Source organism: Rosa chinensis, chromosome 1 (genome assembly GCF_002994745.2).
Source record: "Rosa chinensis cultivar Old Blush chromosome 1, RchiOBHm-V2, whole genome shotgun sequence".
NCBI classification, from domain to species: domain Eukaryota; kingdom Viridiplantae; phylum Streptophyta; class Magnoliopsida; order Rosales; family Rosaceae; genus Rosa; species Rosa chinensis.
The window spans coordinates 23,747,317-23,757,071 of record NC_037088.1 but is presented as its reverse complement, the minus strand read 5'-3'; the positions used below and the strand labels follow the sequence as shown (position 1 = coordinate 23,757,071).

At 40.9% G+C, this 9,755-nt stretch overlaps 1 pseudogene; it reads left to right on the top strand.

Moving 5' to 3' along the window:
- Positions 1-3,717, top strand: LOC112203861 (annotated as a pseudogene).
- The last annotated feature ends 6,038 nt before the right edge of the window (positions 3,718-9,755 follow it).

The window sequence follows — 9,755 nt, the reverse complement described above, 5'->3', positions numbered from 1 at the left end:
ATGGGCAGTGAGATTGGACAGTCGATGTTGCTACGCTTCTACGCCTGTATCTCATAGCTTGATAGCTACAATCGATGGAGGATTCCTGAACGTGCAAAATACACTGACCCTTTTCTCCCTGCATATTCACCTCATGGACAAAAGCGTCATTTTACTATTGATACGAACAGTGCTGAGGAACAGTTAGGCCTCATCAAAAAGCTCGCGTGTGTGTGTTTTTTTTTTTTTTAATAAATATCATGTCAATATTATATAAATTTCTCAAGCCAGAATAGGTCATTACATATTCTCCCTCTACCGACAATGGATAGACAAAAAGTCTGTGGACAAGCCACAATGATACATAGACTAAACCTACGCATCTGAATATTGTCATGCTCACTTATTTCAGAGAGCCTATGTACTAAGCAAGAAAAGCAAAGCAAATAGGCAAAATTTAAAACATAAAAACTTAAATTTTCTCCTTGCCTTTTACACTAGGGCTTGGAGGTTGAGTAAGGAAAGCATAGCAGGCTTCCTATGCTTTCTCAATCTTCTTCCCGCAGGGTTGTTTGTTCCTTGATCCTAGGGGCCTTCCCTGCTTCTTCTTCTTTGTTTCAGTTCCATTCCCCTCCTTTGGGATAAGTACTCAGCCTGGCACCTCCACCAAGGATAGAGATTTGCTAGTAAACTTGGATGTGAACTCTGGGTGCTTCACCTTTTTAGTAGGAGCTTCAGAGCATGCAGGTAGGGCGAGTAGTTCCGGGACACCCTTGATCTTTTTTGGTGAAGAGAAAGGAGAGGAGGGACGACCTCGTTTTGGGACAGTGGTGCTCATGGGGACAAGGGTTAGCTCCGTGTTGCTGCATTCCCCAATGTCCTTGGAGCGTAGCACATGCTCTCGAATAATAATAGGTTTTCGTATCTGTTCTTTCGGGCCAAATAGCATTCGACTTACGGGAGGGAGGACAGGGGGTTTAATTCCTTGGAAAGTGAAGGTGTCATTAACAATCTGATTCGCAAAGCCTAAGGTCTGGCAAGCAGATATGACTGTGTCGCGCTCTTCTGTGCGCCTCCCTCCATTTTGGTGATGTCGACGACCTTATTGTCGGCCAGGGCCAAAGAGGCTGCAAAGGACGATGTGAGTCCTGTGACTGCATCAATGGATGTCATCTCGTTGCTGTTGACAGACGATTTGCCGTTGCAGTTGATATTAGGGTTTTGGACGTCAAGAGTGGCGTCTTAAGGTTTTTTGCGCATATGGTCTGCCAATTGAAACACGTATGATGTGTGTGTGTGTGTGTAAATACACACACACATAGAGGAACGGTTCAGGTTTGACAGATTCGATTCATTAGTGTAAATTGCAATTTTGGATGCCTTAACGATCATCAATTTGGCTGAAAATTTGCAGAAGTGATCCAATCATAATTACCTAAAAACTGAACGGTTAAGATGTAAATATGTGATCGAAAAGTGGTCAAAATATGAAAATTCGTACCGTAAGCTAAGTTAAGGACCTCCTTAGCATAGAAGGACTATATATATATATATATATATATATATATATATATATATATATATATATATATATATATATATATATATATAGGGTCCTTCTAGTGAGAGATCCTTTTTTTGGTCTTTTCTAGGGATAGGGCATTAGATCAACTTTCCGATCATATTTTTGCATCTCAACCGTTCAGTTTTTAGGTCATAATTTGTAGATCACTTTGGCAAATTTTCAGCCAAATTGATTATCGTTAAGGCATTCAAAATGGTTATTTAAGATTATAAGTATGAATAGTTCAAGTTTGACAGATTTGGTTCGTTCTTTGATTTATTCTAATTTGATACCTTAACGATCACCGATTTGTCTGAAAATTTGCAGAAATGTCATCGAAAAGTTGGTCTATTGCCCTATCCCTATAAAAGACAAAAAAGATGGATCCCTCACTAGAAGGACCCTATATATATATATATATATACATATATATATATATTTCACCATATTTTTTAATCCGATCGAATTGTCATCAAAAAGTTGGTCTATTGCCCTATCCCTATAAAAGACAAAAAAGATGGATCCCTCACTAGAAGGACCCTATATATATACTATATATATATATATATGTGTGTATATATATATATATATTTTTTTTCACCATATTTTTGAATCCGATCGAATTGGTCAACATGCACATACTCTATATAGAAGTATATATATATATATATATATATATATATATATATATAGAATATGTGTGTAGGTTCTCATACTTCTATATAGAATATGTGCATGTTGACCAATTCGATCGGATTCAAAATTATGGTGAATTGGCTAAATTTTTTTACCACACTCATAATTTATTGTAATAATCTCATCCAACGGTCTGTTTTCCCATTTTCTTTGAATTGATAGTGGTTGCCCTTTGGAGTGTATGATATATAAAGGATTAAATTTAGTTTACTCCCCTGAATTTTAGGCCTAAAATCAGATTGGTCTCACTTTCTGAAAATCGATTACGATGGTCCCTATACTCTCAAATGACACCACCCGAGTCCAAAATTTGAATTTGGTTCGAAACATGACGTCAGCTGCTGAGTTGGAGACGACATAGGGGCCCACAATGAGGGTAAAATGGACATTTCAAAATTTTCTAATTTTTTTCTCTCTTTTTTTAAATTTTTTTTCTCTATACTCTCTCTCTCTCTCTCCCCGATCTGCTCTCTCTCTCCTAGATGCTCCGATCCGCCGTCCCCTTACCTGGCTCGGCTTCGACCCAACCTTCCCTTCCCTCCCCCTCAACTCCCACCTCGACTCCGTCCCCGCAGAGCCCTCCAAGTGGGCCCACCCGCCCTTCTCGGCCCACCGCACCCCCGAAGGCCACATCTTCACCCGCGGCGCCCAGGACGACAAGTGCATCGCCATCTAGTACCTCGAGGCCATCCGCAACCTCAAAGCCGCAGGCTTTAACCCAATCTGCACTATCCACGTGTCCTACGTCCCTGACGAGGAGATCGGAGGCCTCGACGAGGTAGCCAAGTTCGCCGTCTCTGACAAGTTCAAGGAACTAAAGGTCGGGTTTGTTTTGGACGAGGGTCAGGGCAGCCCTGGCGATGAGATTTGGGTCTTTTATGCTGATCGGACACCGTGGAATTTGATCGTCAAGGCGAAGGGGATGCCCGACCATGGTTTTAGAATGTTCGACAATAGTGCCATGGAGAATCTGATGAAGAGCATTGAGCTTATGGGGAGGTTCAGGGAGGCTCAGTTCGATGCGGTCAAGGCCGGGAATGCTGCTAATTCAGAGATCATTTAGGTCAATCCGGTTTATTTCAAATCAGGGATTGTTTCCGGCAATGTGAGAGTCATGTGGTTTTGTCAACTTAGTGGTTATTGTTGTGTTTGGTGTTTGAAATTTTTTTATCACAAAGACAAAGGTGTTTGATTGTTGGTGTATTTAGGGATATCCGATGAATATGAAACCTTCTGAGACTGAAGTAGGTTTTGATGTGAGGTTGGCGTCGTCGGACTCGAAGACGGAGATGAGCCACTTCATGTCGCCGATGGAGGACTCGAGGAGGTTGGACACCTTGCGGAAGTCGGTGGTGGTGGTGGTGATGGAGAAGACCTGGCGGAGGACGCCGCTGTGCTTGCACTTGCGGATGAGGGTGAGGGAGCGGTCGAGGTTCTTGGCCACGTCGGCGGCGATGCGTCGGACGGGGAGCTCGTAGAGGGAAGGGGAGGCGGTAGAGATCCGTACGGCAGATCGGAGCATCTGGGAGAGGGAGACACAGAGAGAGAGAGAGAGAGAGAGAGAGAGAGAGAGAGAGAGAGAGAGAGAGAGAGAGAGAGAGAGAGAGAGAGAGAGAGAGAGAGAGAGAGACATTGGGGAAAGAGAGAGAGCAAATCGGGGAGAGAGAGAGAGAATATAGAGAAAAAAATTTAAAAAATTAGAAAAATTTGAAATGTCCATTTTGCCCTCATTGTGGGCCCCCATGTCAGCTCCAACTTAGCAGCTGACATCATGTTTTCAGCCAAATTCAAATTTTGGACTCGGATGATGTCATTTGAGAGTATAGGGACCATCTTAATAGATTTTCAGAAAGATGGACCAATCTGATTTTAGGCCTAAAGTTCAGGGGAGTAAATTGAATTTAATCCATATATAAATATAAGTTTATAAGAGTAACTAAGTTTGACCTAGTTGATCGAATTCAAAACGAGAACCAAACTGGCTGGATTTTTTACAACCACCATAACACATTACAATCTCTCCATCGAGCGGTTGGATTCTCCAAATTTATTTTCCACTTCATGGTTGCTTTAGAATGAACCTCAACAATTTAAATGTAATGTATAAGTCAATACAACTTTAGTAGGCACATTGGTATAGGCCAACGTCTTTGTAATTAAAATTTAAATTTTTATCTTATGGCTCGCACATCCATCGATAGAATAGTTACAGATGTGATGTGAAAAAATAAGCATGTTTCTCGATCGTCACGTCATCGGTCAACCAAGAATACATACAAGTGACGACGGTTGACCAATTCAATCGGATTCGAAAATATGGTGAAATTGGCTAAATTTTTTACAACACTCATAATTTATTGTAATAATCACATCCAACGGTCAGTTTTCTCATTTTCTTTGAATTGATAGAGGTTGCTCTTTGGAGTGTATGATATATAAATATAGATTTATAAAAAAAATTAGTATCTTTAAAGATTTCTTTGTAAATAAAACCCACTAGGCCAGGCCCAAAAAAGCCCGTAAGGCCCGCTTTATATGGATGAACTTGGATCCTTCGATTTATAATAAAGTCTTGCCCAGCCTTGCCTGTTATTATTTAAAAAAGTAGTAAGGCCCGGCCCATTGATGAGGCCTAGGAATAGTATAGGAGCTTTAGTATATAAAATTATTATCTACTAGAATATTTGTTTTTTCCTTTGTAGTACATGTTAATAAATCATCCTTTTTAATAGAAGATCTAGCCGCAGTCGTCTCTTTCTCCCTCTCTAACTAGGGTTAGGGTTTCTCGACTGCGTAGCTTCTATCTCACGTCAATGGCAATTGATGCAATGGCATCCCGCTTGGCCTCCTCCCTTGCGCTGGCTGATGTAAAGCAACCGGTGGACTTGCGTCCATCAAAAGGATTGAGGCAACCTGAAGCATTCATGGTAGGGAAGCTGCTCACGGCACAGGAATATTCCCATCTCTCTTTCCTTGGCATGTTTCGATTTACATGGAGAATCAATGGTAGATTGAATGTTCAAGAACTCGGAGAAGATGATAGGGTCTTGTTCACTTTCACAGATCCTTCTTATGTGGATAGGGTTTGGAAAGGAGGACCATGGGGATATAACTGGCCTCCTATAGCTTTAGTACTATATGACAGTGTCAGTCCGGCAAGGGAGATACCACTGAAGAAATCATCCTATTGGATGACACTGCAAGGAGTGCCACCGGCCTTCAGATCTGAACGTATTATGCTTCTGATTGGGAGTACACTAGGCGAGTTCATGGAATTTGATCGCCCCGCCTTTAGGACTAGAGTCTTGCGCATCAGGGTTGAGATCTATTATGTCCAACCCCTCCTGTTTTGTTGACGTTTCAGGGTGGAAGATGAAGTCCAGTTCATGGTGTAGTTTCGATATGACAAGCTGTTTGGCAGTTGCGGCACCTGCGGCTTCGTTACCCATGTTGGCCTCCCTTGTTCAGGGCCAGATCTGGAGGAATACCGTTACATACTTGTTGGCATGGTGGAGCAGCCCACGGCTTTGGCCGTGTTATGGGGACAGAAAAACCCTAATGTCACTAGGGTAACGGTAAACAATCAAACTCTGATCTTCAAGGCTCAAATACCTAATAGCATACTCGAAGCTATCCTACCTCAATCTGTGATGGTCGTGCGTCGACATCGAAGACAAGTGCAGATTAGAGAATTGAGTGAACCAAGACTCAATGAAGATCCAATCACAGGACAACGCCGGAGTAGGGAAAATGATGAGGTAATTATCTCTTAAAAAAATTGCGTTTAAGTCTTGCTATTGGAAAGAAAAATTTGGATGCAGTGACTATGGGCTTGTTGGAGGGACCTTTGAACAACAATGATCAACCTAAGAGAAAGAGAGGACGTCATGTTGGAAGTGTGAACAAGCTGCCATATAGAACAGCAGGAAAAGGAAGAAAGAAGGATGGAGAACAAGAAAAGACATAGAGCAAAATGACCAACCTGATGCCGAGGTTGTTAGCTGCTGATGAGCCTGAAACAAGTACTAACTCTTACCTGAAGGGGAAAGAGAAAGTGCTTCCTTAAGGTACAAAATTTCAAGATATTCTGAACATCAAGTCTTCTCAAGTGGGAGTGATTTCTATATACTTTCTAAGATGTTTCTGGTTGATATGTGTACCACAATTGAGTGCTGGTAGATTAGACTAGATGAATTGATTTTGCCTTAGGAAGTGAGATTACTTTTACTTAATTTGTTGGCTTGTTGTTTCAGCGAGCGACCATTTTAGTTTTAATGAGTTTAGGTGTGACTTAGATAGGACGCCCGGTTAAATCCCGGATATTCTTAGGTAAGTTCTGTTAGACTCTGGACTGTTTTCATTGCTTTGATATCTAATAAGATCAAATCCTTTTAAAAAAAAAAAATCATCCTTTAAATTATGGGGTCTTGACCAAATGTCCAAATTTAGGCCAACATGAACTCACTTACCCCTTCAAGAGATTATTGTTCCCACTAACCCATTTAAAGAGAAAAAGACAATCTTAACCTTCAAAAAACCAAGGAATTACATAGCATCTCTCTCTCTCTCTCTCTCTCTCTCTCAAATATGCTCCTCACCCAAACCATCGTCGTTGATTTGGCAACAGCTTCCTTGGCGGCTTCTCGGTCATCACCGCCGGCTACTCTATCGTCAAGCCCTAGGTCGCCATCATCTGCTGCTTCGTCGCAGTCGTCACTCTCGCGATTTGGACGACGCGTTGGGGTCGTAGAGGGAGAAGGAGGAGAATTTGGTGATGGCGGCGAGGAGGTAGGAGTCGAGTAGGGCCTGGACCGAGCAGAGGTCCTAGACAGTGAGGCAGAAATTGTTGTTGGTGTCGGACTCGAACTAGAGGATCGGTGACTTGAGGCGGAGGTTGAGGAGGGCGATGTGGCTCTAGCAGTCACCGGCGACAAGGAGGAAGTGGGAGTTGGAAGGCTTGATGGAGAGGAGGTCGAGGCCGAGGGGTAGTGGGAGACGACGAGCTACATTGAGTGGGTGTCGAGGACGGAGATGGAGCTGCTGGCGAGGAATCCGGATGGACTGACCTCGGTCGTTCCAAAGTTGTTGTGACTGGGTACGTGGGACCGGGAGCATGCAGTCTCAGCATTCCTGGATGGTGGATGGCGTCGGTGAGGGTCTTGAGCTCGACTTAGTAGCGAGAGAGAAGGCTAGCTTCTCTGATCTGGTTTCGTTTCTTCTTCTTCTTGCCCGAGATGTAGGCTTGGGAGTGATGTAGGAGTTTGGGACTTAGTTTACATTTCTTTTTTGGATCAATTACTGGTCCTCAATAGATTAAAATAAGTATTAAACCTAAATTGTTAACATTCTATACAACTATGTTAGTTTTACTATACAACTATAGGCAATAAAGTTTTTATCGGGGGCAGAAGGCCTAGAAAGAAAGTGAAAAAAGAAAAAAAATTGTCTATTGTGGGGCAATAAATATTTTGAATTGATGCAATTTTTTTCTTTTTTCCTTACACTAGGCCAATAACCTCAATATACAACACTTTTTACACACAAAAAAGAAAAATGTTGTGTGATGATGGAAAGTCAATCACACAACATGATTAAGAACCGTACATTGTAAAAGGCCATAAAATTTTTGATGTTTTTATGCAGTAGGTGATTGCACAACACTGATAAGAATATTTTGTTGTGTGAATGATAAAAAAAAGAGTGGCAGATTTCCCTCCTAGCCTAACACAAATTTGGGTCCAAATATCTACTACATTGTACAACATCATAGCTATACCTGTTCTGTGATACTAGCTTGCAAATTATCATACAACAGCTTTTGACTTTCTATTGTATGATTAAATTAGATATTATTGGCAATTTTGGATGTGCCTCCAAATGCTACTCATTCTCCCTCAAAACCTACAATTTTGGAAAACATATATGTCATGATTTGAGAATCCTACAACATAAAAACTTTATTTGTTTTGTCTGAGTGAAACATGTTTATCCTAGCCCCAATACTATTGCACATAGCGCGGGAACTTTCCCTCTTTGGAGCCTAAGCTGAAATTTAAGTTGCACACGATCAGACAATATATTGGGATGTGTTTGTTGTCTGATGCATTAATAAAAAATAAAAAGAGTGTTGGAGTGACAAATTAACTAGGGTTTGACTTCGACAAATTAATAACACACCACCGTTTTCTCACACTTAGACAAAATAACTTCTACCAAAAACTCAAAACTCAAAACTTCTCACCAACCCCGAACCACCACCGTATCTCACCATTTTCAATTCACCACTGTAATCTCTCATCAAAACACCATCATCAGCAGCCCGCAGCCTCTCCTCAGTTCGATTTTGGATGGTCTGATTCTACATCATGGATTTGGATTCGATTTGGGTTTGATTCTTCTCAGTTTGATTAGAGTTCAACTCAGTTCGTATTGGGAAGAAGGTGGAGGAAAAAGGGGTTTCGATTAGGGTTCTTCATTTTGGGGATTTCTCGGCAACTCGATTTAGGGCTTTCTCGTAGTAATCGATTTGGTGAGTTAAACTTTCTCATCTATTCTTTGTCTTTGTTTGGTATGTTTGTTTTCGCCTTCTTCAGTTAAGGTTATTTGTAGTTTATATCTTGGGATTTTTCTGAGTTATTGAATATTTTGTTTGAGAATAGATTTCATCAGTTGTTTGGAAGGTGAGAAGAAGAACTGGAGCCGCATCTTTTAGAAGAAGAACTGGGGCTCAACTTCTACAAAATGGGTCTCTGAGAAGAAAAAGGCATGTGCTTCTGTGTGTATGTAGATTTTATAATAATAGTTGAAATTGTTTGCGCAGCAATGCATGTGAGGTTGATTCCATGAAATCTTCTCAGACTTCACAGTTCACGCTGTCATCAAATCTTCTCCAAAATGGGTTCAAGACCTATTTGCCTTTTTGCGCTTTTCTTTCCAATAAAATTAATTTTTCTTTTTTCAATTAATTTCAGATGGGAATTTCACGCAGCAAGAAAGCAAAGTTTTGAAGAGCATAGTGATGGGTGTCTTGATCATGAAGTAAACGTTATGGGTTTGCTCTCGGCTTCAAAACTCATCCCGAAATCAGATCCTCAGGTCATCTACAGTGTTCCATGCCGGTCAAAACCCATCAGAGAATCAGATCCTCATGCCAATCTACACTAATCCCAGCAATTCAAAAAGGTGAGCCCCTTTATTTATTACCTTTAGTGTGTGTGTGTGTGTGTGGGTTCAGTTGCTAGGCTCTAGGCACTACTTTAGTGTCTTTCAGTAGGGGAAGGTGTTTCGGATGCTATATTAGGCTTCTAATAATCTAATCACAATGTCTATGAAGTTGGATAGTGTCATAGAGAAAGAAAACAAAAAGCATCCACCTTTGCTTCTTTTTCTGAACTTGCTTGCCTTTCTTGATAATATTCTTTTTCTTTTTGTTTGAAAATATTTCTCATATTTTATAATATTGCTAGAAATATTTTATATCAATGAAAAGAAAATCGATTGTTTTCTTAGTATCATC